This window comes from Bombina bombina, chromosome 1 (assembly GCF_027579735.1).
Source record: "Bombina bombina isolate aBomBom1 chromosome 1, aBomBom1.pri, whole genome shotgun sequence".
Taxonomy (NCBI): domain Eukaryota; kingdom Metazoa; phylum Chordata; class Amphibia; order Anura; family Bombinatoridae; genus Bombina; species Bombina bombina.
Genome location: NC_069499.1, coordinates 580,725,088 through 580,751,218, shown reverse-complemented (window position 1 = coordinate 580,751,218; position 26,131 = coordinate 580,725,088). Strand labels below are relative to the sequence as shown.

At 39.9% G+C, this 26,131-nt stretch overlaps 1 protein-coding gene across 1 annotated transcript in view; it reads right to left on the bottom strand.

The window, feature by feature from the left end:
* LOC128645669 (uncharacterized) overlaps nt 1–26,131 on the bottom strand; it is a 369,635-nt gene that overhangs the window by 42,419 nt on the left and 301,085 nt on the right. The window lies entirely within an intron of this gene.

Here is a 26,131-nt window from a genome sequence, read left to right as displayed (position 1 = left end):
CGTCCTAAGTCCGAATGAAGGTTCCTTTAAATGACGTCATCCAAGATGGCGTCCCTCGAATTCCGATTGGCTGATAGGATTCTATCAGCCAATCGGAATTAAGGTATGAAAAATCTGATTGGCTGATTGAATCAGCTAATCAGATTCAAGTTCAATCCGGTTGGTTGATCCAATCAGCCAATCAGATTGAGCTTGCATTCTATTGGCTGATCGGAACGGCTGATTGAACTTGAATCTGATTGGCTGATTCAATCAGATTTTTCCTACCTTAATTCCGATTGGCTGATAGAATCCTATCAGCCAATCGGAATTCGAGGGACGCCATCTTGGATGACGTCATTTAAAGGAACCTTCATTCGGACTTAGGACGTCGTTAGAAGAGCATGGATCCACGTTGGCTGCTTCAAGATGGTCCCACTCAGCGCCGGATGGAAGAAGATAGAAGATGCCGCTTGGATGAAGATGTTTGCCGGTCCGGATCTCCTCTTCTTGCTGGATAGGATGAAGACTTCGGACCCTCTTCTGGACCTCTTCTTGCCGGATAGGAGGAAGACTTCGGACCCTCTTCTGGACTGATCGGTGATACCCGGCGTGGTGAAGACAAGGTAGGAAGATCTTCAGGGGCTTAGTGTTAGGTTTTTTAAGGGGGGTTTGGGTTAGATTAGGGGTATGTGGGTGGTGGGTTGTTATGTTGCGGGGGGTTTTGTATGTTTTTTTACAGGCAAAAGAGCAGAATTCTTTGGGGCATGCACCGCTAAAGGCCCTTTTAAGGGCTGGTAAGGTAAAAGAGCTTGAATTTTGTTATTTTAGAATAGGGTAGGGCATTTTTTTTATTTTGGGGGGCTTTGTTATTTTTTTTAGGGGGCTTAGAGTAGGTGTAATTAGTTTAAAATTCTTGTAATCTTTTTTTATTTTTTGTAATTTAGTGTTTGGTTTTTTTTGTAATTTAGTGTTTGTTTTTTTGTAATTTAGTTTAGTTGATTTAATTGTAGATAGTTGTAGGTAGTTTATTTAATTAATTTATTGATGGTGTAGTGTTAGGTTTAATTGTAACTTAGGTTAGGATTTATTTTACAGGTCATTTTGTAATTATTTTAACTAGGTAGCTATTAAATAGTTCTTAACTATTTAATAGCTATTGTACCTAGTTAAAATAAATACAAAGTTGCCTGTAAAATAAATATTAATCCTAAAATAGCTACGATATAATTATTAATTATATTGTAGCTATATTAGGGTTTATTTTACAGGTAAGTATTTAGCTTTAAATAGGATTAATTTATTTAATAACAATTATTTTATTTCGTTACATTAAAATTATATTTAACTTAGTGGGGTGTTAGGGTTAGAGTTAGACTTAGCTTTAGGGGTTAATACATTTATTAGAGTAGCGGTGAGGTCCGGTCAGCAGATTAGGGGTTAATAATTGTAGGTAGGTGGCGGCGACGTTGGGGGGCGGCAGATTAGAGGTTAATAAATCTAATATAGGGGTGGCGGTGTTAGGGGCAGCAGATTAGGGGTACATAGGGATAACGTAGGTTGCGGCGGTGTACGGAGTGGCAGATTAGGGGTTAAAAATAATATGCAGGGGTCAGTGATAGCGGGGGCGGCAGATTAGGGGTTAATAAGTGGATAGGGGTGTTTAGACTCGGGGTACATGTTAGGGTGTTAGGCGCAGACTTAGGAAGTGTTTCCCCATAGGAATCAATGGGGCTGCGTTAGGAGCTGAACGCTGCTTTTTTGCAGGTGTTAGATTTTTTTCAGCTCAAGCTGCCCCATTGTTTCCTATGGGGGAATCGTGCACAAGTACGTTTTTGAAGCTTGCCGCGTCCGTAAGCAACGCTGGTATTGAGCGTTGCAGTGGCGGTAAATTATGCTCTACGCTCCCTTTTTGGAGCCTAACGCAGCCCTTCTGTGAATTTTAAATACCAGCGGTATTTAAAAGGTGCGGGGGAAAAAAAGCCAGCGTAGCTAACTCACCCGTTTGGCCGCAGAACTCTAAATCTAGGCGTTAATTTTGCTTTCTATGTAAATATCAAATTCTCCTAAATTTGAAAATGTGAGGTTTAAGCTGCTCTTCACATGTTTTTATTTTTCTGTGATATAACAGTATGCCTGCCTTACTATTTTATTTTCTGAAGTAACATATTTCTTGATATATCACATGTATGTTGTATCTTGTAATTAACCTCAATAAAAAATATATATATATATTAAAAAAATAAATAAAATCTTTCTCCCACTTCCCTAAAAATAGGTTTGCATAGCTTGGTGCAAATCTGGTGCCTATGGCAGCCCCTCTGGTCTGTAGGAAAAACTTTCCATTGAAAGAAAAATAATTTTGATTAAGGATCAATTCAATTCCTTTTAGTATGAACTCTTTTAGTTTTATGTTTAGTGTATTGTTGTAATGCTCGTGGGATACTCCTCTATCAGACTGAACTCGGCCAGTAGTCTTGTTATCCCGGCATCGAGCCGGAATGATAGGGAATATCCCAGAGCAGAGAAAGTCAATGAGATGAGGAAGATGCCACTCACCACAGGCAGGACAGTTCCCAGCGGCAACATCAGAGCAGTCCAGGGATAAAGCACTAAAATAGTCAGGCAGGCAGGCAGGCAGGGATTGGCAACAGTGAATAATCCAGCAGATTAAGGGTTAAAACAGGTAGAGTAGTCAGTAGACAGGCAGGTTCAGCAACAGTGATCAGTCCAACAGTTTAAGGGTTAAGGCAGGTAGAGTAGTCAGCAGACAGGCAGGTTCAGCAGCAATAATCAGTCCAGCAGTTTAAGGGTAAAGGCAGGTAGAGTATTCAGCAAACAGGCAGGTTCAGCAACAATGATCAGTCCAGTAATTTAAGGGTTAAGGCAGGTAGAGTAGTCAGTAAACAGGCAGGTTCAGCAACAATGGTATTTAGGTATATATAATGATCTGTCACATCCAGGAGCACACAGAGTAACACCTATACTTGGGCAGTGACAGATCGTTAGTGCAGGATTTAAATAGGCGCAGGATTCCTGCCAGTGAGCTCCTACCGGCATCAGGAGCGTGCGGCGATGACGTCAGCGCCACATGCATCCTGAGCCGAAACTGCCCCTGGCAATGAGCAGGAAGGAGACGCCGTGCCCCTAACAATGGCTAGAGCAGAGCAGCATGACATAGCCCCCTCCTCAAGGGTTCCCTCTGTGAACCAGAGTTGGCCTCAAAGGATGAGCAGCATGGAATTTGGAGACCAGAGATGGAGCATGCACATCACGGGCAGGAACCCAGGAACGATCTGCCAGGGAGTAACCCTTCCAATGTATCAGGTATTGCAGTTGTCTGCGCCTGTATCTGGAGTCCAGGATCTTAGCTACATTGTATTCGGGGTCACCACGGACCAGGAGCGGATGAGGAGGAGCTCGGAGCTGGGTATATCTATTCTTGATGTAAGGTTTAAGTAGTGAGATGTGGAAGACTGGATGTATGCGTAGGGTTTTTGGCAAGGCCAATTTGCAGGCAACAGGAGACAGTCTTTTCAGGACCTTGTAAGGGCCAATAAACCTAGGCCCAAATTTGTGACAGGGTTGATGTAGATGCATGTGTCAAGTAGATATCCAAACACGTTCACCCACTGGGATGGCAGGTACAGAAGTCCTATGATGATCAGCAAACTTCTTATATCTAGAGACAGCTGAACGTAACTGAGAGCGAATACGTTGCCAATGAGTGGTGAGTCCAGTTACGTGTCGGTCTGCGGCAGGAACCCCAGTGGACTGAGTTGAAAGAGGGAACACACAAGGTTGATACCCTGCTGCTACTTGAAATGGAGAACATCGTAGAGAAGAGTGCCAATGAGTGTTTCTTGCCAGCTCAGTTAGGGGTAGCAACTCAGACCAGTTAGTATGGCTAGCATTGACAAAGGCTCTAAGGTAGGCTTCAAGATCCTGGTTTGCTCTCTCAGTTAGTCCATTGGTTTGTGGATGGTAGCCAGAAGACAAGGAAATAGAAACTTCTGAGGAATCACTTGAGTGAGGGAACTGACGGGAAAGGGCATCAACCTTCTTGTTCTTGGTCCCAGGAAGATAAGAGACCACAAAGTTAAAATGAGAAAAGAACAAGGCCCACCTGGACTGTCGAGGATTGAGTCAATGAGCAGTCTCTAGGTAAGTCAGATTCTTGTGGTCGGTGAGAATCTGAATAGGATTGGTGGTGCCCTCTAAACAATGATGCCATTCAGTCAAAGCCATCTTAATGGCTAAGAGTTCACGATTACCCACATCATAGTTCCTCTCAGGAGTAAAGCATTTAGAGAAAAAGGCTACAGGGTGTGACTTGGAAGTCAAAGGGTCCCTTTGGGTGACAATTGCTCCATCCCCTATCTCGGAGGCATCAACCTCTAAAGTGAACTGTAGGTCAGGATCAGGATGGCCGAGCACAGGATCTGAACAGAAAGCCTTTTTTAGACAAGAGAAGGCATTTATGGCCTCAGGAGGCCAATGTTTACAGTCTTTGTTCCGTTTTGTCAATTCTGTTTGAGAAAAATTCTTTATAAACTTGCGGTAATAATTGGAGAATCCCAAAAACCTCTGAGTTTAGCAGTATCCATGACAAAACCTTCCTTCGAGATGACATAACAAAGGAATTGGATTTGCACTTGATCAAACCCACACTTTTCTAGCTTGGCTACCAAGGAATTTTCTCTGAGGTGAAGAAGCACCTGTCTCAGTTGCCTATGATGCTCCTCTAAAGTGGAAGAGAAAACAAGGATATCATCCAGATAAACGATGACAGTGCGGTTGAGGAGGCCACGGAAGACATTGTTGAAAAATGCCTGGAAGACTGCAGGGGCGTTACACAGCCCAAAGGGCATTACAAGGTATTCTTAATGCCCAGATCTTGTGTTAAAGGCGGTCTTCCATTCATAGCCTGGAGAGATGTAAATCAGATTATATGCCCCACGTAAGTTCAGTTTAGTGAAAAAGCAAGCATCCTGGAGAGAGTCATACAGTTTGGTGATCAATGGTATGGGATAGCGATTCTTGATGGTTATGTTGTTCAAGGCCCAGTAGTCAATGCAGGGTCTGAGCCCACCATCCTTCTTACTGACAGAAAGAAGCCGGCCCCAGCAGGAGAGGAGGAAGGACAAATGAAACCTTTAGCTATGTTCTCTTGTATGTACTGCTCCATGGATTTGGTTTCAGCCTTGGAGAGTGGATAAATCCTCCCTTTAGGAAGTGGGGCTCTGGAAAGAGGTTGATCTTGCAGTCATAGGGACTGTCGGGTGGTAGACTACACATCCGCAAAATCTGTGTACAGGTGGCCCTCGGTTTACAACGGTTCAATTTGCACCGTTTCAGAATAACAACCTTTTTATCTAGTCATGTGACTGCTATTGAAAAGCATTAAGAAGCAGTGCATTGATTAAAATAGCCAGTAGGTGGAGCTGTCCGCTTGTGTTGCAGCAAAGCCAAGCAAGCTGAAATTAATCAGTTTAACCAGACCTGAGCTATCGAGCAGATTTCAAAGGAACAAGATCTTCCTGTCTATAAATCAGTCCAGATTGGAATGCATAGAAAGAACTGTTTGCGGAAAAATGCAAGTAAAGTCTGTGTTGTGTGATTATTTTATTAGGTTTATAATACTATTTAGCAAATGTTTTTGTTCATTTAACTTAGTTCAGGGGCGTATTAAGGCATAGGCCAACAAGGCCGGTGCCTAGGGCAGCAGATTTTTAAGGGGCAGCAGAATTTTGAGTCCCTAGGGCCACTCTACTGAACTCAGGGCCGGGTGGCTAAATCAACCAATTACTAATGACTTAAATGGCTGGCCCGGCTATTGCTATCCTATGGGATTGTATGTGGGTGCGCATGACGTGGTGACAGTGGAGGCTGAGCTCACTTGCGCAGCCTGGCCTGAACTGAGAGGGAATGCGGTATTCTTCCTGGCTCCACTGCGTGATTGAGACTCACACAGACTACACAGTGCAGTGTGCACTACAACGTGACCACTGTAAAACAGCATATGCATTTCACCCTTCAATACATCTTCATTAGGCATTAAAATACTTAAACGGATTAGTCACTAAATACTTGTACATTTACTGTTTGTCTATCTGTCATACATGCAAAGAATAAGTATTTATTGGTGAATCTATACAACTATGTGACTTAAAACACAACTGAAAATATGTTGTATGCATTTAATACATTCAGAAACAATACAAGTATATACTGTTTATTATGATTGTATCATGTGACTTTATCCCCTAGGATACAATTCCTAAACCTATCATAACTACTGTTGTATTTTTTAAGTACTTTTAAAGGCCAGTTTGTATATTCATTACATATTTATCCAAGCAGATATTTTGCTTAAATAACTGTCAATCACCAAAGAAGATGTTTAAGGTTAAACAACTACCTACTGACAAACTATCATACAGTGAAGGATATTTTTTTCTGAAAAAAAAATTAAATCATGTGACTTGCAAAATAATGTCTTAAAATATATATATATATATATATATATGTATATGTATGTGTTTGTGTGACCAGAGTGAATGCAAGCCCTGGTGAACATCTACTTAAAAAGACATAATATTTTTGGGGCAGGGTGTAAAAAATTAAAAATATAATGTCTAAAAAACGGCCTTAAACCTGGGGGGGGCAGCAGAATTTTAAGTGCCTAGGGCAGCACAAAACCTAAATACGCCCCTGACTTAGTTTAATTATATATTCTGTGTTGTGTGATTATTTTATTAGGTTTATAATGCTGTTTAGCATTTAAAGTCTTAATTTCAAAGCTTTAAAAATAATGTATTAGGTGTTACTTATGACAATTTTGAGAGGGACCTGGAACCTAACTCCCTCACTTCCCTTTGACTTACATTATAAACTGGGTTTCAATTTACAACGGTTTTGATTTACAACCTTTCCTTCTGGAACCTAACCCCGGCGTAAACTGAGGGCTACCTGTATACTGAAGGAAGGATTGAAGGAGTCTGTATAGTGGCTATGGGAATACGGGGCAGAGGAATGACTTTAGCAAGGCAGAAGTGGAAACAGGAGGTACCCCAGGAGGCCAGTTGTGCCTCAGTCTAATCGAACTGTGGAATGTGTACCCAAAGCCAAGGAAGACCAAGGATGACAGGCTGTGCTGGGGAATGAATGACCTCAAACTGCAGCTGTTCAGTGTGGAGGACTCCCACAGTCAGGGTCAGGAGTGCTGACTCAAAATGGATCATGCCCGAACCAATGGGGGTGCTATCCAGGGTTGTTATTTTGAGACAATGTCTTTTCTGCAGAAGAGGCAAACCAGCTTGAATCATGAAACAGTGATCCAGGAAGTTTCCAGCTGCCCCTGAATCAATGAAGTGTGGACAGTATTCTGAAGGAAGGTAAGGGTAACAGGTACCAGGATCTGAGAGGAGTAAGGGGATTTAGTTGAAACCATGGTTAGAGGTACCCCAGCGTTATCCTCTAAGCATTGGCTTTTCCCGGCCGAATGTCACAGTCTTTTAGTTGGTGGGTGCTAGATCCACAATAAAAACATAGTCTCAGTCTCCTTCTTCTCTGCCTTTCAGACTCTGAGGGTTTGAAGGAGGAGAGATCCATGGGTTCCTCTACTGAGGTAACCAGAGCTGCTGAAGGGGTAGCGTATGCTGCTGAAACTGGGTGAATAGGAGGACGGGAGGGAAGGACCCTCCTTGTTCTGTCTCTCTTGGCTTGCCTTTCCTGAAAGCTAGAGTCCAGATTGACCGAACTCGGCCAGTAGTCTTGTTATCCTGGTGTCGAGCCGGAATGATAGGGAATATCCCAGAGCAGAGAAAGTCAATGAGATGAGGAAGATGGCACTCACCACAGACAGGACAGTTCCCAGCGGCAACAGCAGAGCAGTCCAGGGATAAAGCACTAGAATGGTCAGGCAGGCAGGGATTGGCAACAGTAAATAATCCAGCAGATTAAGGGTTAAGGCAGGTAGAGTAGTCAGCAGACAGGCAGGTTCAGCAACAATGATCAGTCCAGAAGTTTAAGGGTTAAGGCAGGTAGAGTAGTCAGCAGACAGGCAGGTTCAGCAACAATGATCAGTACAGTAGTTTAAGGGTTAAGGCAGGTAGATTAGTCAGTAAACAAACAGGTTCAGCAACAATGGTATTTAGGTACATACAGGGAGTGCAGAATTATTAGGCAAGTTGTATTTTTGAGGATTAATTTTATTATTGAACAACAACCATGTTCTCAATGAACCCAAAAAACTCATTAATATCAAAGCTGAATAGTTTTGGAAGTAGTTTTTAGTTTGTTTTTAGTTATAGCTATTTTAGGGGGATATCTGTGTGTGCAGGTGACTATTACTGTGCATAATTATTGGGCAACTTAACAAAAAACAAATATATACCCATTTCAATTATTTATTTTTTACCAGTGAAACCAATATAACATCTCAACATTCACAAATATACATCTCTGACATTCAAAAACAAAACAAAAACAAATCAGTGACCAATATAGCCACCTTTCTTTGCAAGGACACTCAAAAGCCTGCCATCCATGGATTCTGTCAGTGTTTTGATCTGTTCACCATCAACATTGCGTGCAGCAGCAACCACAGCCTCCCAGACACTGTTCAGAGAGGTGTACTGTTTTCCCTCCTTGTAAATCTCACATTTGATGATGGACCACAGGTTCTCAATGGGGTTCAGATCAGGTGAACAAGGAGGCCATGTCATTAGATTTTCTTCTTTTATACCCTTTCTTGCCAGCCACGCTGTGGAGTACTTGGACGCGTGTGATGGAGCATTGTCCTGCATGAAAATCATGTTTTTCTTGAAGGATGCAGACTTCTTCCTGTACCACTGCTTGAAGAAGGTGTCTTCCAGAAACTGGCAGTAGGACTGGGAGTTGAGCTTGACTCCATCCTCAACCAGCTCATCTTTGATGATACCAGCCCAAACCAGTACTCCACCTCCACCTTTCTGGCGTCTGAGTCGGACTGGAGCTTTCTGCCCTTTACCAATCCAGCCACTGGCCCATCCATCTGGCCCATCAAGACTCACTCTCATTTCATCAGTCCATAAAACCTTAGAAAAATCAGTCTTGAGATATTTCTTGGCCCAGTCTTGACGTTTCAGCTTGTGTCTTGTTCAGTGGTGGTCGTCTTTCAGCCTTTCTTACCTTGGCCATGTCTCTGAGTATTGCACACCTTGTGCTTTTGGGCACTCCAGTGATGTTGCAGCTCTGAAATATGGCCAAACTGGTGGCAAGTGGCATCTTGGCAGCTGCACGCTTGACTTTTCTCAGTTCATGGGCAGTTATTTTGCGCCTTGGTTTTTCCACACACTTCTTGCGACCCTGTTGACTATTTTGAATGAAACGCTTGATTGTTCGATGATCACGCTTCAGAAGCTTTGCAATTTTAAGAGTGCTGCATCCCTCTGCAAGATATCTCACTATTTTTGACTTTTCTGAGCCTGTCAAGTCCTTCTTTTGACCCATTTTGCCAAAGGAAAGGAAGTTGCCTAATAATTATGCACACCTGATATAGGGTGTTGATGTTATTAGACCACACCCCTTCTCATTACAGAGATGCACATTACCTAATATGCTTAATTGGTAGTAGGCTTTCGAGCCTATACAGCTTGGAGTAAGACAACATGCATAAAGAGGATGATGTGGTCAAAATACTCATTTGCCTAATAATTCTGCACTCCCTGTAGAACAATCTGTCACACCCAGGATCACACAGAGTAACACCTATACTTGGGCAGTGACGGATCGTTAGTGCAGGATTTAAATAGGCACAGTATTCATGCCAGTAAGTTCCTACTGGCATCAGGAGCATGCAGCAATGACGTCAGCACCGCAAGCATCCTGAGCCAACACTGCCCCTGGCAACGAGCAGGAAGCAGACGCCTGAGCCGACACTGCCCCTGGAAATCAGCAGGAAGGAGACGCTGCGCCCCTAGCAATGGCTAGAGCGGTGCGGCATGACAATTGTCTCTGGTCATATACATATCAGTTGCTTCTATCCCCAGGGTGTGTTGATTACTGGTATATAGTGAGGAGATGTCAAGTCCCCATTATTATAATTATCTTCCCAATTTAGAATATTTAGACATTATAATATATCCGTTGTATCTTTAACCCTTTGAAGGCTAATGACGGCTCTGAGCCGTCACAGAGTTTCCCACTCTGGGGCTAATGACGGCTCAGAGCCGTCACTAGCACTCTCCCACCTTTAGGGAGATCTGGGGGCTCCCATCCGCTCCTACCCCGGCGATCGTGCCTGTAGAGTGACAGACATCGCCGGGGCATCTCGTTTTGCATGGTGACGTCATGCGCAATAATGTAATGACGTCACCGTGAAACTTTATTTATACTTAACAATTTTAAGTATAGGAGCAGGGGACATGCTGCTTAGAAGCCTGTATCTCAGGCATCTAAGCAGCTACAGACCCCCAAGACCATTGGAAAGGTAATTGCCTAACCTTTACAACAGTGTAAGACCCCCAAGTCTGAAAAAAATAAAAAAAAGTAAAAAAGACAAATTGTTAAAAAAAATAAAAAAAACATTAAAAACATTAAAAAATCTTAGCACCCAGGTGGGAAAGTTCTTAGCACTCAAAGGGTTAAGGAAGGATGGTAACATTTTTACGTAGTACTCTAGAAAATTCGAGGTTATCAACCCTATGCCCGATATTATGGGCCTCCCTGGTGAGTTGGTTCTTTATGAATCTTCAGCAGATAGTAAAATATCGGTATTTTTGGGAATCTGGGGCAGAGGAAATCATATTCTTTTTTTGTGTATTATTCCCTGTTTAAGTGCATCCTCAAGCAAGTTTGTAAGTTTAATTAGAAATTTCTTTGTTGGATGTAGTTTCATTCTTTGTATATGTCATTTAATAATCTGTTAGCTTCATTAACATATTTGACTGTATCTCGAACAACCACTCCTCCTCCCTTTATTATTTTGTAGATTTTTAATAATTTCATTCTCCTTTCTTGTCACAGAGGATGGTACTCACACAGAGGTGAAAACTGCTCACAACGCTATAGAGAAAATGCCAACTACCAAAATAGATATTATGATAGACTTAGGGAAGACACTTTTAGGGAAGATAGGAGTCAAATGCACAGGGCACAGACATATGGAAGGCCACCTATAGTGAATAAAAATCAAGAATGGAGAATTGCAACAAATAAGATATGAGAGATTAAATACAGAAACATTTTCTCCAAGAAATAAGGACAATTTTTTAGGGGGACCAGAAACATTAAGAAACCAGTTAGCACCAAATGCACCACCGAAAAGAAAAAGAAATAGAGAGGGACAAGAGGAGGAAGAACAGGAAAGAAACACAAAGAGAACCAAATAGACTCACCATCAGGAATATTCAATTTAAAGGGACACTGAACCCAATTTTTTTCTTTCGTGATTCAGATAGAGCATGTAATTTTAAGCAACTTTCTAATTTACTCTTTTTATCAATTTTTCTTCATTCGCTTGCTATCGTTATTTGAAAAAGAAGGCACCTAAGTTTTTTGGTTCAGTACTGTGGACAGCACTTTTTTATTGGTGGATGAATGTATCCACTAATCAGCAAGAACAACCCAGGTTGTTCACCAAAAATGGGCCGACATCTAAACTTACATTCTTGCATTTCAAATAAAGATTCCAAGAGAATGAAGAAAATTTGATAATAGGAGTAAATTAGAAAGTTGCTTAAAATGTCATGCTCTGTCTGAATCACAAATGAAAAAAATTGGGTTTAGTGTTCCTTTTAGTAGTAAAGAACTCACTAAGGAAGAAGAGAAAGTATTAAAGATGGGTCTGAGCTTTGCTCCTACAGCAAGAATAAATAAGTTCAATACACACATACTTAAAAGTCAATATGTTAGAAAACTTACCCTTAAAAGGTTTTTTTTTATAAAGAATCCCATACAAAGAAATTTGACTTAATTTAAAACATAAGTAACAGAGATACATCCACTCCAGAGATAAAACATACTGATCTAAAATTAAATTCTAAGTTCAACCCTCAAATGAGAAGTGTAGAAACTTGGAACTATTTAAACAAATGGTACAAATGTTAATGAAGCTAACAGATTATTAAATGATAAAGACACATACAAAGATACATTTTTTATGTGTTTTTTTGCAAATTTATAGGTTTGCAAAACAGTTAACCAGATCTCTGGGGCCCGATCCGATAAAAATCGTCGCCCGCAAAAGCTGGCGACGCCAATATTTGTGCTGGTTTGGTATCCTATATACGGCGTAACTTAGAAGTTACGCACGTATATTTCTGCCGTCGCCCGTAGTTTTTTGGGCCATAGGCAGGTATACCAAACCAGCACAGTTTTGTATCCAATATACAGCGTAAGGACTTACGTGGCAAAAATGGAGAAATCTTACTCCATTTTCACCTCGCCACAAAAAGCAGCCTTACGCTGACTATTGGAGCCCCGTAACTCCCTAAACTAGCTGCTAAATAAGCCTAACACCTAACGCATGCGCAATGTCTATCTACCTGTCAACCGCGATCTGCTAAATAAAACCTAACACCTAACGCATGCGCAATGTCTATCTAGCTGTCAACCGCGATCTGCTAAATAAAACCTAACACCTAACGCATGCGCAATGTCTATCTACCTGTCAACCGCGATCCCCCGCCGCAATCCCTAATAAAGTATTTAACCCCTAAACCGCCGCCATCTACATAAACTAACCCCCTACTGTGAGCCCCTAAAACCGCCACCATCTAACTGATCTATCCCCTAATTCAAAGCCCCATAATAAAATAATAAACCCCCAAAATAAAAAAATGCCCTACCCTATTCTAAATTAAACAAGTTCAAAGCTCTTTTACCTTACCAGCCCTTAAAAGGGCTTTTTGCAGGGTATTTAACCCAAGTTAACAGCTCTTTTGCCTGTAAAAAAAAAGAACACAACACCCCCCCCCCAACATTACAACCCACCACCCACATACCCCTATTGTCAATCACCAAAGTGACTGGTGATAGGGTACGGTAGGGGGAAGTACCCTATCACCAGTCACTTTGGTGATTGACACTCACATGAGCCAACTAAAATGTAACTTTGGCAATCAGGCATACCCACTCAAACATCGGAGGAGAGTCTTACAGACTCATAAATATAACATTTTGCAGCGGCTCCACACCCCTCTGAGGAAGCGTTTTTTGTGAAACGTACGTCAGGGGTCCTCTGGGATAAGCTCTGTCTTTCCCCTTTTTTTAACTTGCTCACCTTTGTTGGTCTGGTATAATGCAGCTTTAATAATTGGTTAAAAATTAAACTTAATCTAGCCCTCGGATTGTAAGGGCTTAGCCTATATCTATAATTTTTGCTGCCAGATACCTTTGATACTGATTTCAGACTAATCTAAAAATCACAGCTCAACTTAGGTGTAGTGTTTTTAATTCTTAGCTCTTGCTAAATGTATGTGTGGTTAAAATTTTGACTTTAATAAATTTTAGTGTATGAATGGAGAAAAATATTTTTTCTAACTAAAAACTATCTAGCTCTGATTTGCGAGGGCATTGGTGGAATTTTCCTCACAGATTTAAGTTACCTATTCTTACTTGTAAGTCTATTTACAATTACTTGTTAGTTGTATCTTGCCCTTAACTTTAAATCTGTGGCAGGAGGTATCAGTGGTTGGGAGATTATAAAACTCAAATCGGGCCATTTGCCCTTAACCACTGAATCTCTTGTGTACAATATACTCTGCCCCACCCCCACCTTCTCTCACTCTAAAGAAAAATCTGATTGGCTGATTGAATCAGCCAATCAGATTCAAGTTCAATCCGATTGGCTGATTGGTTCAGCCAATCGGATTGAACTTGAATCTGATTGGCTGATTCAGATTGATGGAAGATCCTGCCGGATGGAAGAAGACTTTGCTGCCGCTTGGATAAAGACATCGCCGGGATGAAGACTTCTTTGCCGCTTGGATAAAGACATCACCGGGATGAAGACTTCTTCTTTGCCAATTGGATAAAGACATCGCCCGGATCGGATGAGGAGTTTGGCCTGGTTGGGTGAAGACAAGGTAGGGAGATCTTCAGGGGGGTAGTGTTAGGTTTTTTTAAGGGGGTTTCGGTGGATTTAGAATAGGGGTATGTGGGTGGTGGGTTGTAATGTAGGGGGGGTGTTGTGTTCTTTTTTTTACAGGCAAAAGAGCTGTTAACTTGGGGTAAATACCCAACAAAAAGCCCTTTTAAGGGCTGGTATGGTAAAAGAGCTTTGAACTTGTTTAATTTAGAATAGGGTAGGGCATTTTTTTATTTTGGGGGTTTATTATTTTATTAGGGGGCTTAGAATAGGTGTAATTAGCTTAAAAATCTTGTAATCTTTTTTTTATTTTTTGTAATTTATTGCTTGTTTTTTTTGTAATTTAGTTTAGTTTATTTAATTGTATTTTTAGATAGATATTTGTAGTTTATTTAATTTATTGATAGTGTAGGTGTATTTGTAACTTAGGTTAGGATTTATTTTACAGGTAATTGGGTAATTATTTTAACTAGGTATCTATTAAATAGTTATTAACTATTTAATAGCTATTATACCTAGTTAAAATAATTAACAATTTACCTGTAAAATAAATATAAACCCTAACATAGCTACAATGTAATTATTAATTATATTGTAGCTATCTTAGGGTTTATTTTATAGGTAAGTATTTAGATTTAAATAGGAATATTTTTTATTTTTTTATTTGAGGTTCAAAATAAGGCATACAGAAAACTTAAAACAGTAGAATACAATATTCGCTGTAATACACTCATCACAGGACAAGAAGCTTCAACCATACAGTGTAGATTTTTGAGAAACAGAAATCAATACATATAGCGAATGATTCAAATGCCTAATGATCTGTTACCCTCCTTATTAATATAAGAGGTCACTCATGGGCCTCATCACTATATAGTCCAAGAGAAGGAGGTTAATTCCAATAAAGGAGACCACTTTTGGATCTCAACTTATAAACCTCATTTTTCAATAACCACTCTAGAATAATCTGTTATGGACACATCTATGGATAATATTAAAAACAATAAACACTATGTCTATGCATATATATATATATATATATATATATATATATATATATATATATATATATATATATATATATATATATATATATATATATATATAGTAGATATCAGATGTAACATTAAAAACACAGTATATCTCAGGGTTAATAGGAATATATCAACAGCACAGCAACCTGCAACAACAATGATCTTGTGATACAGCACTAGTGTAATATTAATCTCTTTGAGAAGCAGTGAAATCCAGCTAGCTAAATTTATGATTAGTGGTATTCGCACAAAATATATGTAAGGGAATGAAAATTAATATACAGACCAGAACACTAAATAGGAATATTTTAGTTTATAATATTAATATTAGATTTATTTTAATAAGAGTTTAGTTAGGGCTGTTAGAGTTAGATAGGGTTATTATTAGGGTTGCACCGATACCGATACTAGTATCGGTATCGGTACCGATACCAAGTACTTGCATGAGTACTTGTACTCGTGCAAATGCACCGATACTTAAACCGATACCTCCACTTACTACCCATATGCTATCTTGTGGTGTTTTTTTCAAGCTGCATGTTCCCATTTCATTTAAAGCTGAAGTGGAGACTAAACTAAAAATGGTTTACTACTGTTCTGCCAATACAAATTGCTCTTATTTGTATTATTGTAGGAGAGATCACTGTACTGCGTTCAGACAAACACCTGAAGTACTGGGCAGTTAATAAACTGAGATTTCCAGCTCTGGCTAAAATGGCCCAAAAATATCTTGTGGGAAAGTTGAACCTCCTTACTGATAGCAAAAACAGACTTATAGCTGAACATGCAGAGATGCTTCTGTCCTGTTCCTTAAAAAGAACTTGCCACTAACTTTTGAAAATTATTCTAATTGCTAGATTGCCTTTTATACTGCTAGTTCTCATCTTGCACAATTATGTTCAAAACATACTGTACTCTGAGGAACATCTTAGCTTATATAATTGCAGGAAGAGTACTCATAGGAAAAATTAAGTTAATCCCAATGAACACTCATCCTGCAATTATAGGACTAGATTTAGATTACATTTGATTGGTAAGCTTTACCAGTGTTCTGTTCACATTTCCAACTCCATAGCCTTTAATGGAGTAGGATGTGTAATGAGAGCATTGGTAAAGCTTACCAGTCAAATGTAATCTAGCCCATAGTGTTGTTCACCATGATTAAACAGTATTCTGTTCTATTTTTTACTGTATGGCACTTTTGGTTGGTTGCAATTTTATATTTGTTATTTATTGTTGTTGTTAATATATTTTATTGTAATATTTTTATTTCTAAACATGTTCTGTGAACTTTGTGACAAATAAAACCTGTTTTATTATTTCATAATGTCTTTTGAGCTACAGTCCTTCATAATTATAAAGAAGGAATCTTAAATAATTAGTCTGTATTGTGCTTGGTAAACTGTCACATGACATTAAAAAAAGTATCGGTAATTGGTATCGGCGAGTATTTAAAAACAAGTATCGGTACTTGTACTCGGTCTTAAAAAAATGGTATCGGTGCAACCCTAGTTATTATACTTAATATATATATATAATATAATAACGATATTAACTATATTAACCCTAATATTATTTTAACTAGGTAACTATTAAATAGTTATGAACTATTTAATAGCTATTGTACCTGGTTAAAATAATTACAAAGTTGCCTGTAAAATAAATATTAATCCTAAAATAGCTACAATGTAATTATTAATTATATTGTAGCTATCTTAGGGTTTATTTTATAGGTAAGTATTTAGATTTAAATAGGAATATTTTAGTTTATAATATTAATATTAGATTTATTTTAATAAGAGTTTAGTTAGGGCTGTTAGAGTTAGATAGGGTTATTATACTTAATATATATATAATATAATAACGATATTAACTATATTAACCCTAATATAATTAGGGTTAATATAGTTAATATATATAATATAATAATTATATTAACTATATAACCCTAATATAATTAGGGTTAATATAGTTAATATAGCTGGCGGCGGTGTAGGGGGATTAGATTAGGGGTTAATGTGTTTAATATAGCTGGCGGCGGTGTAGGGGGATTTAGATTGTAGGCAAAAGAGCTGATTACTTTGTGACAAAGCCCCGCCAAAAGCCCTTTTAAGGGCTGGCAAAAGAGCAGTTTACTTTGGGGTAATGCCACGCAAAAAGCCCTTTTCAGGGCTATTTGTAGAGTTAGACTTAGGTTTAGTGGTAGGGATAGTTTAGTATTTTAGGGGTTAAATAATTTTAAAATAGATGGCTGTGGGGTAGGGGCTCACTTTAGGGGGTAGGTAAGGTAGATGGCGGCAGTGTTAGGGGCTCACTTTAGGGAGTTATAGATTTAATATAGCTGGCGGCGGTTTAGGGGTTAATAACTTTATTAGGTTGCGACGGGATTTGGGAGTGGCGGTTTAGGGGTTAATACATTTTTTATTGTTAGGATAGTGAGGGGGGATAGCGGATAGAGGGTTAGACGTGTCGGGCTATGTTTAGGAGGCGTGTTAGACAGTGCGGGTGATTTCATACTTTAGTAAGGTTTTGTAGGCGCCGGCAGTTTATAACGTGGCGACACGTCAATAGTGACGCCAGAAATTTGTACTTGCGCAGATTTCTGGACATCGCTGGTTTATCCGACTTACGGCACGTTAGCATCTGACGGCGCCGTATATTGGATAGCGCGAGTTGCGAGCTGAAACTGCGGGCGACGCGGGTTCCCTCGCTTGCGCCGCAAATAAATATTAATCCTAAAATAGCTACAATATAATTATAATTTATTTTACAGGTAAGTATTTAGTTTTAAATAGGATTAATTTATTTAATAATAGTCAATTTATTTCGTTAGATAAAAATTATATTTAACTTAGGGGGGTGTTAGTGTTAGACTTAGCTTTAGGGGTTAAAAAATATATTAGAATAGCGGTGAGCTCCGGTCGGCAGATTAGGGGTTAATGTTTGAAGTTAGGTGTCGGCGATGTTAGGGAGGGCAGATTAGGGGTTAATACTATTTGTTATAGGGTTATTGAGGCGGGAGTGAGGCGGATTAGGGGTTAATACATTTATTATAGTAGCGGTGCGGTTCGGTTGGCAGATTAGGGGTTAATAAGTGTAGGTAAGGTAGCGGCGATGTTGGGGGGCAGATTAGGGGTTAATAAATATAATGTAGGTGTCGGCGATGTTAGGGGCAGCAGATTAGGGGTACATAGGGATAATGTAGCTGGCGGCGGTGTACGGAGCGGCAGATTAGGGGTTAAAAAAATTTAATAGAGTGGCGGCGGTGTGGGGGGGCCTCGGTTTAGGGGTACATAGGTAGTTTACGGGTGTTAGTGTACTTTAGAGCACAGTAGTTAATAGCTTTATAAACCGGCGTTAGCCCAGAAAGCTCTTAACTACTGACTTTTTTCTGCGGCTGGAGTTTTGTCGTTAGATTTCTAACGCTCACTTCAGCCACGACTCTAAATACCGGCGTTAGAAAGATCCCATTGAAAAGATAGGATACGCAAATGACGTAGGGGGATCTGCGGTATGGAAAAGTCTCGGCTGCAAAGTGAGCGTTAGACCCTTTCCTGACTGACTCCAAATACCAGAGGGGGGTAAAAACCAGCGTTAGGAGCCTCTAACGCTGGTTTTGACGGCTACCGCCCAACTCTAAATCTAGCCGTTAGGAACTGCTGCACAGATTTTTCTTCTCCCTTCCCTAGCACTCAGGATATAATAAAACAAGCAAGTGAAACAATGATACAGTACAGTGCTTTACAAACAAAACAAAATAAGGCTCTGCTCATACATCTTAAATCATTCTTGAACAGATCAAACCAATAATGTTGCTTGATAAAGAACAGTATAGATTTCTGTCTTTGCAACAGTAACAAGAGAATAAATGGTGTTCATCTGAATATCAGTTCTAATAATGTACTGAGTTATTAAATGTTGTTTCCAATGTGTAATCATGAGCACTTCTGCTATTAATGTGTTAATGTTGCAAAGGTTGCTAATCTTCCCCAAACTAACTTGCATACAACATCCAAATAACTATAAATCAAGAGAATGGGGTTGATAGAATATCCTGATTAAGACTGAGGTCTTTTTCTTTCATAAGATTGTGAGAGTCTATGAGCCATCAGATGTGTGATCTAAGTCCAGTCCTACAAGAGGAGGCAAAACAGTTTTAACCCCTCCTACTTTCCCATGATTACTTAGTAATTTTTTTTCTCCAGCATGATGATCTACATGTAGTTTGAAAGGGGTTCTCAGACCCATGTAAGACCCATTAGCCCCTCAGAAAGCTAGTAATAGGACAGAGGGGAATACAGAAGCACATCTGGCAGTGAGAGAAAATCTCCTTTTGGAAGTTTGTCACTAGCCTGCCTCAGGTGTTGCTGGGATTCATCCATCAGCCTCTTTTTGTTGGCCTCATCTATATACCTCTGAACCAATATATACTACACAGAATATGCTCTTCCAACTGAAGCAGGTCTCCTGCAGCATGGTAGAGTGATTGCTGACAGGTAAACCGGTATTTGCACTCATATAGCCCATCATGTATACATGATTCACATAACCTGGGAGCATAGTGACATACACCAGATAACACTACATACAGTTTTGGGCACTTTTACACATTTAGAGTAAAATCGAGGTGCTGTCTCTTTAAATTTGCTGGTGCAGGCTTTAGCTCATACCAGAGCTCTGCTCCTCATTCTCAGAAGGCTCTCAGATGACCAGAATCATTTCTGAAGCTAGGGAGCTCAGTTTCAGAGGTTTCTGAACTACTTTCTATGCAGACCTAAGGGATTAAAGTTTTCCCACCAAACTTGTGTGCTCTGTTCCTCCTTTCCCTCACAGACGGTGGTCATTGTTAATGATACAATTGCAATTTCTCCTCAGAGGCTTGGAGTGGTAAACACCCTTAATAACAAGAGCTTTGCAAACATTTATATTGACTCTTACGGTTATTTTTTTTTATAATTTAAAGTGCATGTTTTATCTTAAAAAGACAGTACCCCATTTTCGGATTCCCTCACAGGTAGTTTAGTCTTAAATTGTGCCAATATTTGCATGTTCTGCTGAGGGTGTAACCCTTTCTTTGCCTGTTATATTGTATTTCTGTGCTGATATCCCATTGTAGATACTTGCCTGTCCTGACTATTCTAATTCGTTATAGAGAAAACTAGTTTACCTAAAGTATTAGCACTGATCCAATAGAAGGGCAATCTACTGACAATATAACCCCTTCTCATATGTGGTTGCAATGTAAGGAAATGTGGAGTGTCCCCCTACTCAGCTTTGTAACCTATGTGCTGAGTCTGTGTCTTTTGCCCACCTTGGTTATCCCATGGGACAGTTCTTTGGACCTTCCTGCTAACTTAAACAGTACATTCACTCTGAAAAACGGTACACTCACTCTAAAATTTCAAAAATGTTTATCTGTTTACCAGCCAGTTCCCTTAAATGCCAGATGTATGCCCTTTCAGTCTTGTAACACAAGAAGATTTTGAGTTTTCCTGATATTCTAGTCTTTGTTCAAGCTTTTGGTCAGGATAAGACCAGTTTTCAGGCCTATTTTCTCTATGTGGACCCTTAACTTGGTTTTGAGGGTTCCTCAGGCTCAGCTGACTGGACATTAAACTGTTGTCTAGAGAGGTTCTCTTTCTCTTGGCCAGCCGAATATCTGAGCTTTCTGCTCTATCTTGCGATTCTCCTTAACTGATTTCTCTTCAGGATAAATCAGCTTTAAGAACAAACTACTTTCCTTCCTATGGTTGTTTTCTTCTGAAAACATCAATCAGGAAATTTTAGTCCCATTTCTCTGTCCAGCTCCAAAAAAAATGCTTATGGGAAATTACTTCATAAGTTAAAGGGATAGTAAACACCAAAAATGTTATTGTTTCAAAAGATAGATAAACCCTTTATTTACCATTCCCCAGTTTTGCATAACCAACACGGTTATAGAAATATACTTTTTTACCTCTGTAATTACCTTGTATCTAAGCTTCTGCGGACTGCCTCCTTATCTCAGATATTTTGACAGACTTGCATTTCAGGCAATTAGTTCTGACTCTTAAATAACTTCAATAACTTCATGTGCGTTAACACAGTGTTATCTATATGAAACACATGAACTAACACCCTGTAGCTGTGAAAACTGTCAAATGCATTCAGGTGAGAGGCGGCCTTCAAGGGCTTAGAAATTAGCATATGAGCCTTCAACTAAGAATAACAAGAGAACAAAGAAAATTTGATGATAAAAGTAAATTAGAAAGTTGTTTAAAATGACATGCTCTATCTGAATCTTTAAAGTTTAATTTGGACTTTACTATCCCTTTAAATTTTTATCTTCACACCACTAAAGGATTCAGACTTTTTTTCATTGTTTATCCATTTCTCAGATCCCTGCAAGGCCAGAAAGTTACTGCAAGCACCTTGGCAGCTTGGCTTAAAGCTTTGATTCGTATGGCATACCTAGTAGCGGGTAAGTCTCCCCTGAATGATTTACTGCTCATTCTACCAGAACAGTCACCACCTCTTGAGCTTTTAAAAATGAAGCTTCCATTGAACAGATTTGCAAGGCAGGTTTGCTGTTTTGTACCTCTACCTGCCTTAACTGTTTCCGACCCTATTCTATGGTGGTCTCATGGGTATTAGGATTCTACATGTGATGGCTTGTGGACTCTCACCATCTTTTGAAAGAAAACAAAATGTATTTTTTTCCATAACAACTTGCGCCAGTACTTGTTTGCACTTCTTTTACCCTGCTTTTTCTTTCCTACGTTCTTATTTTCTCCTTTCTCTTGGCCATATGTATGACTAAGGAAAGTGTGAGGGATAAAATGTTGTATGGAGGGCGGAGCCTAGCAGCCCAGGAAGATGGCCGCATATTGAGAAGGCTCTGAAGCCCTAAACGTTGCCGCTACAATCAGAGCGGTTCCCAGCTAACATAACTGCCCTCAAGCAATGGTACATAGCACCTAAAATATGCAGGTAATGAATTTCATGTTAGCCGCTATAACAGAGTGGCGGTTGGGGTAAATAAGAAGCTGCAGTGCTGAAATGGTGGTGCGTCACACCACAATCTACCCAATGCAGAAGCCTTGATCGGAGCACACACAGCATTGCTATACCTAACAGAGATTCAACCGGAATAGACACCCATTCCCAAGGACACACCTGCACACAAAAGCAAGTATAGGGGGCCGTACACCATTGACTTATATGCACCTACACCACAGGCCTCACAAATAGTCGCTGAATATAGATAGAAGTGGCGCAGGGACTACACTACTCTATTAGAGTCCAAAACTTAAGCAGCCCTACTGAGAACAACAATCGTCTGGGTCTAGGCTCCACAGCGTAGCTAACTGAGGGAAAATTAAAAAAATAGATAAAAACGTCATCAGACACTTTAAACACTGCAGTGAGTATTTTAAAAGGCAGATCAGGACTCACTATAATCAGCACAGGCCTTAAAAAGAGTCCAAATAACTACTACTGACGGACAAACTATAAATACATCATTGGATCCCCTGACAGGAGCCACAAGTGTCCCTTATACTGAATGTTTGACACATACTAGGCTGAATTATCTCATATTAGTAGATAAACTGAAGGCTTAAGCATACTAGAGTGCAGCATCTACTTTTTATACATTCCTCATCTACATATTACTGACCACCAGCCTAGTTCTTTGCATTACTAACCTACTTGTATGCCCTGAAAAGAACGCAGAAAATGGAGAAGCAGGCTCAACCTAGATCTAGATAATCGCAACAGGAGAAATAACCTTTGCTTAAGAGGAATTCCAGAAAACATCAACCCAACCTCACTTAATGGATACCTGCAGAACCTTTTCAGAACAATAAAGGGACCCCCCACATCATCAGAAATCTCATTAGAACATGATTACTGCAACCAAAACAGCCGAACAAAGCCCCACCAAGGGACGTCATAGTCTGTTTTCTTAGCTTTGTAGACAAAGAATAGATGTGCAAGAACCAAAGCCCCCATTACACAAGCAGGTTTCACAATACAAGTTTTCTCTGATATATTACCTGCTACTCTCCAAAAGTGTAGAGAAATTAAACACATAACAAAAACCCTATGCCAGCATAATATCGCTTACCTCTGGGGCTTTCCTCTAAGTATCATCACCAACAGCAATGGGAAGATAGCAGTTCTCAGAATGGAAGAGAACCACACAGCTTTCTACGCAACTTTGGGAATCGCTACAAGCAAACACCATGCACCGGATACTCAGAACCAAACCCAATTGCAAAGGACCCAAGTCTCAATCAGCCGATAGGATGAAGCTCCACTTACTGAAAGACTTAGCACGACTTCATAACTCTGAAGCCATGCTTGATAAGACAAAGGACTCATGAAGACAGATGAGTAGCACTTGTTTTCTCTATTCACTATGATGGTTTGTTTACATTTGTCAAGTTGAATTGCACTGTTTCCTTTATTATTATTTTTTTTTGTTGAATGCTATATTGCTGCTAACCATCAGATAGCTTAAATATATCCTTGTGGCTTGGTCCGGGCAAATGTGGTACGGACTCTATAATGCCCCCCCCCACAAATTGTAACAGTAATAGGCCCCTCTAAACTCACCATAGCATCTAAAATATAACCACCTGGTGAAAAACACTATACCTGCTCTCCTAACACATGTTAACTAATGGCAATATAGCTCAGATACCACTATCGTAACTGATAGCTCAATCCTTTGAACAGGCCAAATGCATTGATTCTTTTAACACCCAATAGCCCTCTATCCCCCCACCCTTACCCATTTGCTCCAATGGCTGTCACACTTGTGATATCCACTCCAAATACTGGGACCTCCCTGTTATAGTTTAAATACCTCAATACCCTACAGATAGGAAACAATGGGTCTCTCTGTCCATGTAAACTTGTTTTCATTGTTATACGTTGACTTAATAGACTTTCAAACCACTCTTTTTATATTCTGATAACTCAGATAAGAATCTATAATTTTGTTTCCAGTTGTGTACAATTGTCAATTGTTTGTGTGTGAAAAACAGTGACCTACACCTAAAAACCCACCACCAGAACCCCTCTTGGTGACCTTCCAACCCCCTTTACCCACTTGTCCCCTTTCCCTACCACCTTCATTCTTCCTAAATAACCCCACACACACCCAAAGCATCTCATGATTCCAATCCTATATTTAACACTTCTATCCCTTCTCATAGTCCCTTACATACCCACTACAATGCATCCAGCAACCAATACACACCACAAAATAGGGCAATTATTCTAAATGATCTATATAAACAAAAAGAAGTCAGAAGACACACTTCAAAAAGAGTAAAGAGCCTAAATAGCTACATAATAGGTACCCAACTGCCTATTTCTCATCAGGCCCCTCCAAAAAGAATGGACGTATGTATCCTTATCAGACAGGATATCCCCTTTCAGCTAATACAAACAGAGAGAGATACTGAGGGAAGACTACCAACTATAAATGGACTACTGTATGGACACCCTGTAACTGCAGTAAACACATACTTTCCTAACAAATCACAAAAAATATTTATGCGTTACCTATCCAATAAACTACTAGACTTCCAGAAGGGAATTCTGATATTGGGAGCGGATTTTAACACACCACTTAAACCCGATTTAGAGGCTACTCTTCCATCCCCAAGAGGGACCTTAAACGTATTAACTGCGCTCCCTAGCACTGTACAATATCTGGGCATTTTACACCCCACCTTCACAGACTATACGTTTTACTCACACCCCCACAACACATACTCCCACATTGATTATATCATGACTGATGCAATAGGCCTGACACTCGTTAAAACAATACATATACTACGAATGACCTAGTCGGATCACACACTGGTCTCCTGCCGCATAGCCTGGCCAGACAAACCCCTAACACAATTTCAGTGGAAACTGGACGTCTCATAGACCAGCCACTTATCAAAACCAGATATAGAAAAAACACTGACTGAATATTTTCAACTTAATGAAACTCCAGACACCAAATACACCAACATATGGGAGGCGCACAAATGTGTTATTAGAGGGGAATTTATTAAACACAAAGCTAACATAACAAAACAATGCAATGCTAAATATGACACCCTTTTGAAAGAGATACTAACATTTGAAAACACCCACAAACAGAATGCCAAAAGTGATACCCTCCTAACAAAACTAAAACAAGCCAGAGCTGAATTGAATGAATTCTTAAAATATGATCAACAGAAACGAGCTCTGCTTCTGCAACAGCGTTTCTATGAACAGTGAAAAAAAGCTGGTAAGCTCCTGGCCAGGACAATCCGCCGCAAACAACTTAAAACTCAACAAGCCAAAAAACAACCTAAAAAAATTATCAGGAAAAGTAAAAAGTGATAGCTTCTCCATTGCAGAAGTATTCCGTTCTTACTATTCATCCCTCTATAACCTTGCGGGAAATCCGACTACACTAACCACAGACAAAACCAAAACGGACAGCGCTACCGCTTACTTACAAGACCTGGACATACTCTTATATATAACTGCAATTTTGCTGCATACTGAATTAATAAATCACTTAAAGCTAAAGTAGACTGTCCTATGTAGCATTTTTTCCCTAGAAGACTGTGGTTTAAGGTGTTCAATGTCACTATGGTGAATTTTGCAATTCCTCTTAGCCTCATGCCGACATCACACCAGATCAGAACCCTGAATCTTCAGTAACATGTTTTTATCTCTATACCTCTTTCACTAATAAGATCTCAGATCTGACTTTTAACCCTGCAGTCCTTTTGTTTGCAAGTTACAATCAGATCTGACCCTGGACCTGCAGTTTCTGTGTCAGCCACATACCCACCTCAGATCACTCCCCTGGCTCAAAAGCCCCTCAGTAAATCACATACTCCTTTCACAATTTAGATCAGATTCCAGGGTCTTTAAGCCCCTGTGAGCCACATACCAGAATCAACCTCCAAAGCCCTGTTGCCCCTTCAACAGCTACTCTCCTCATCAGATCAGTCCCCCTACTACTGTATCCCATATGTCAGCCACATAAAAACATCAG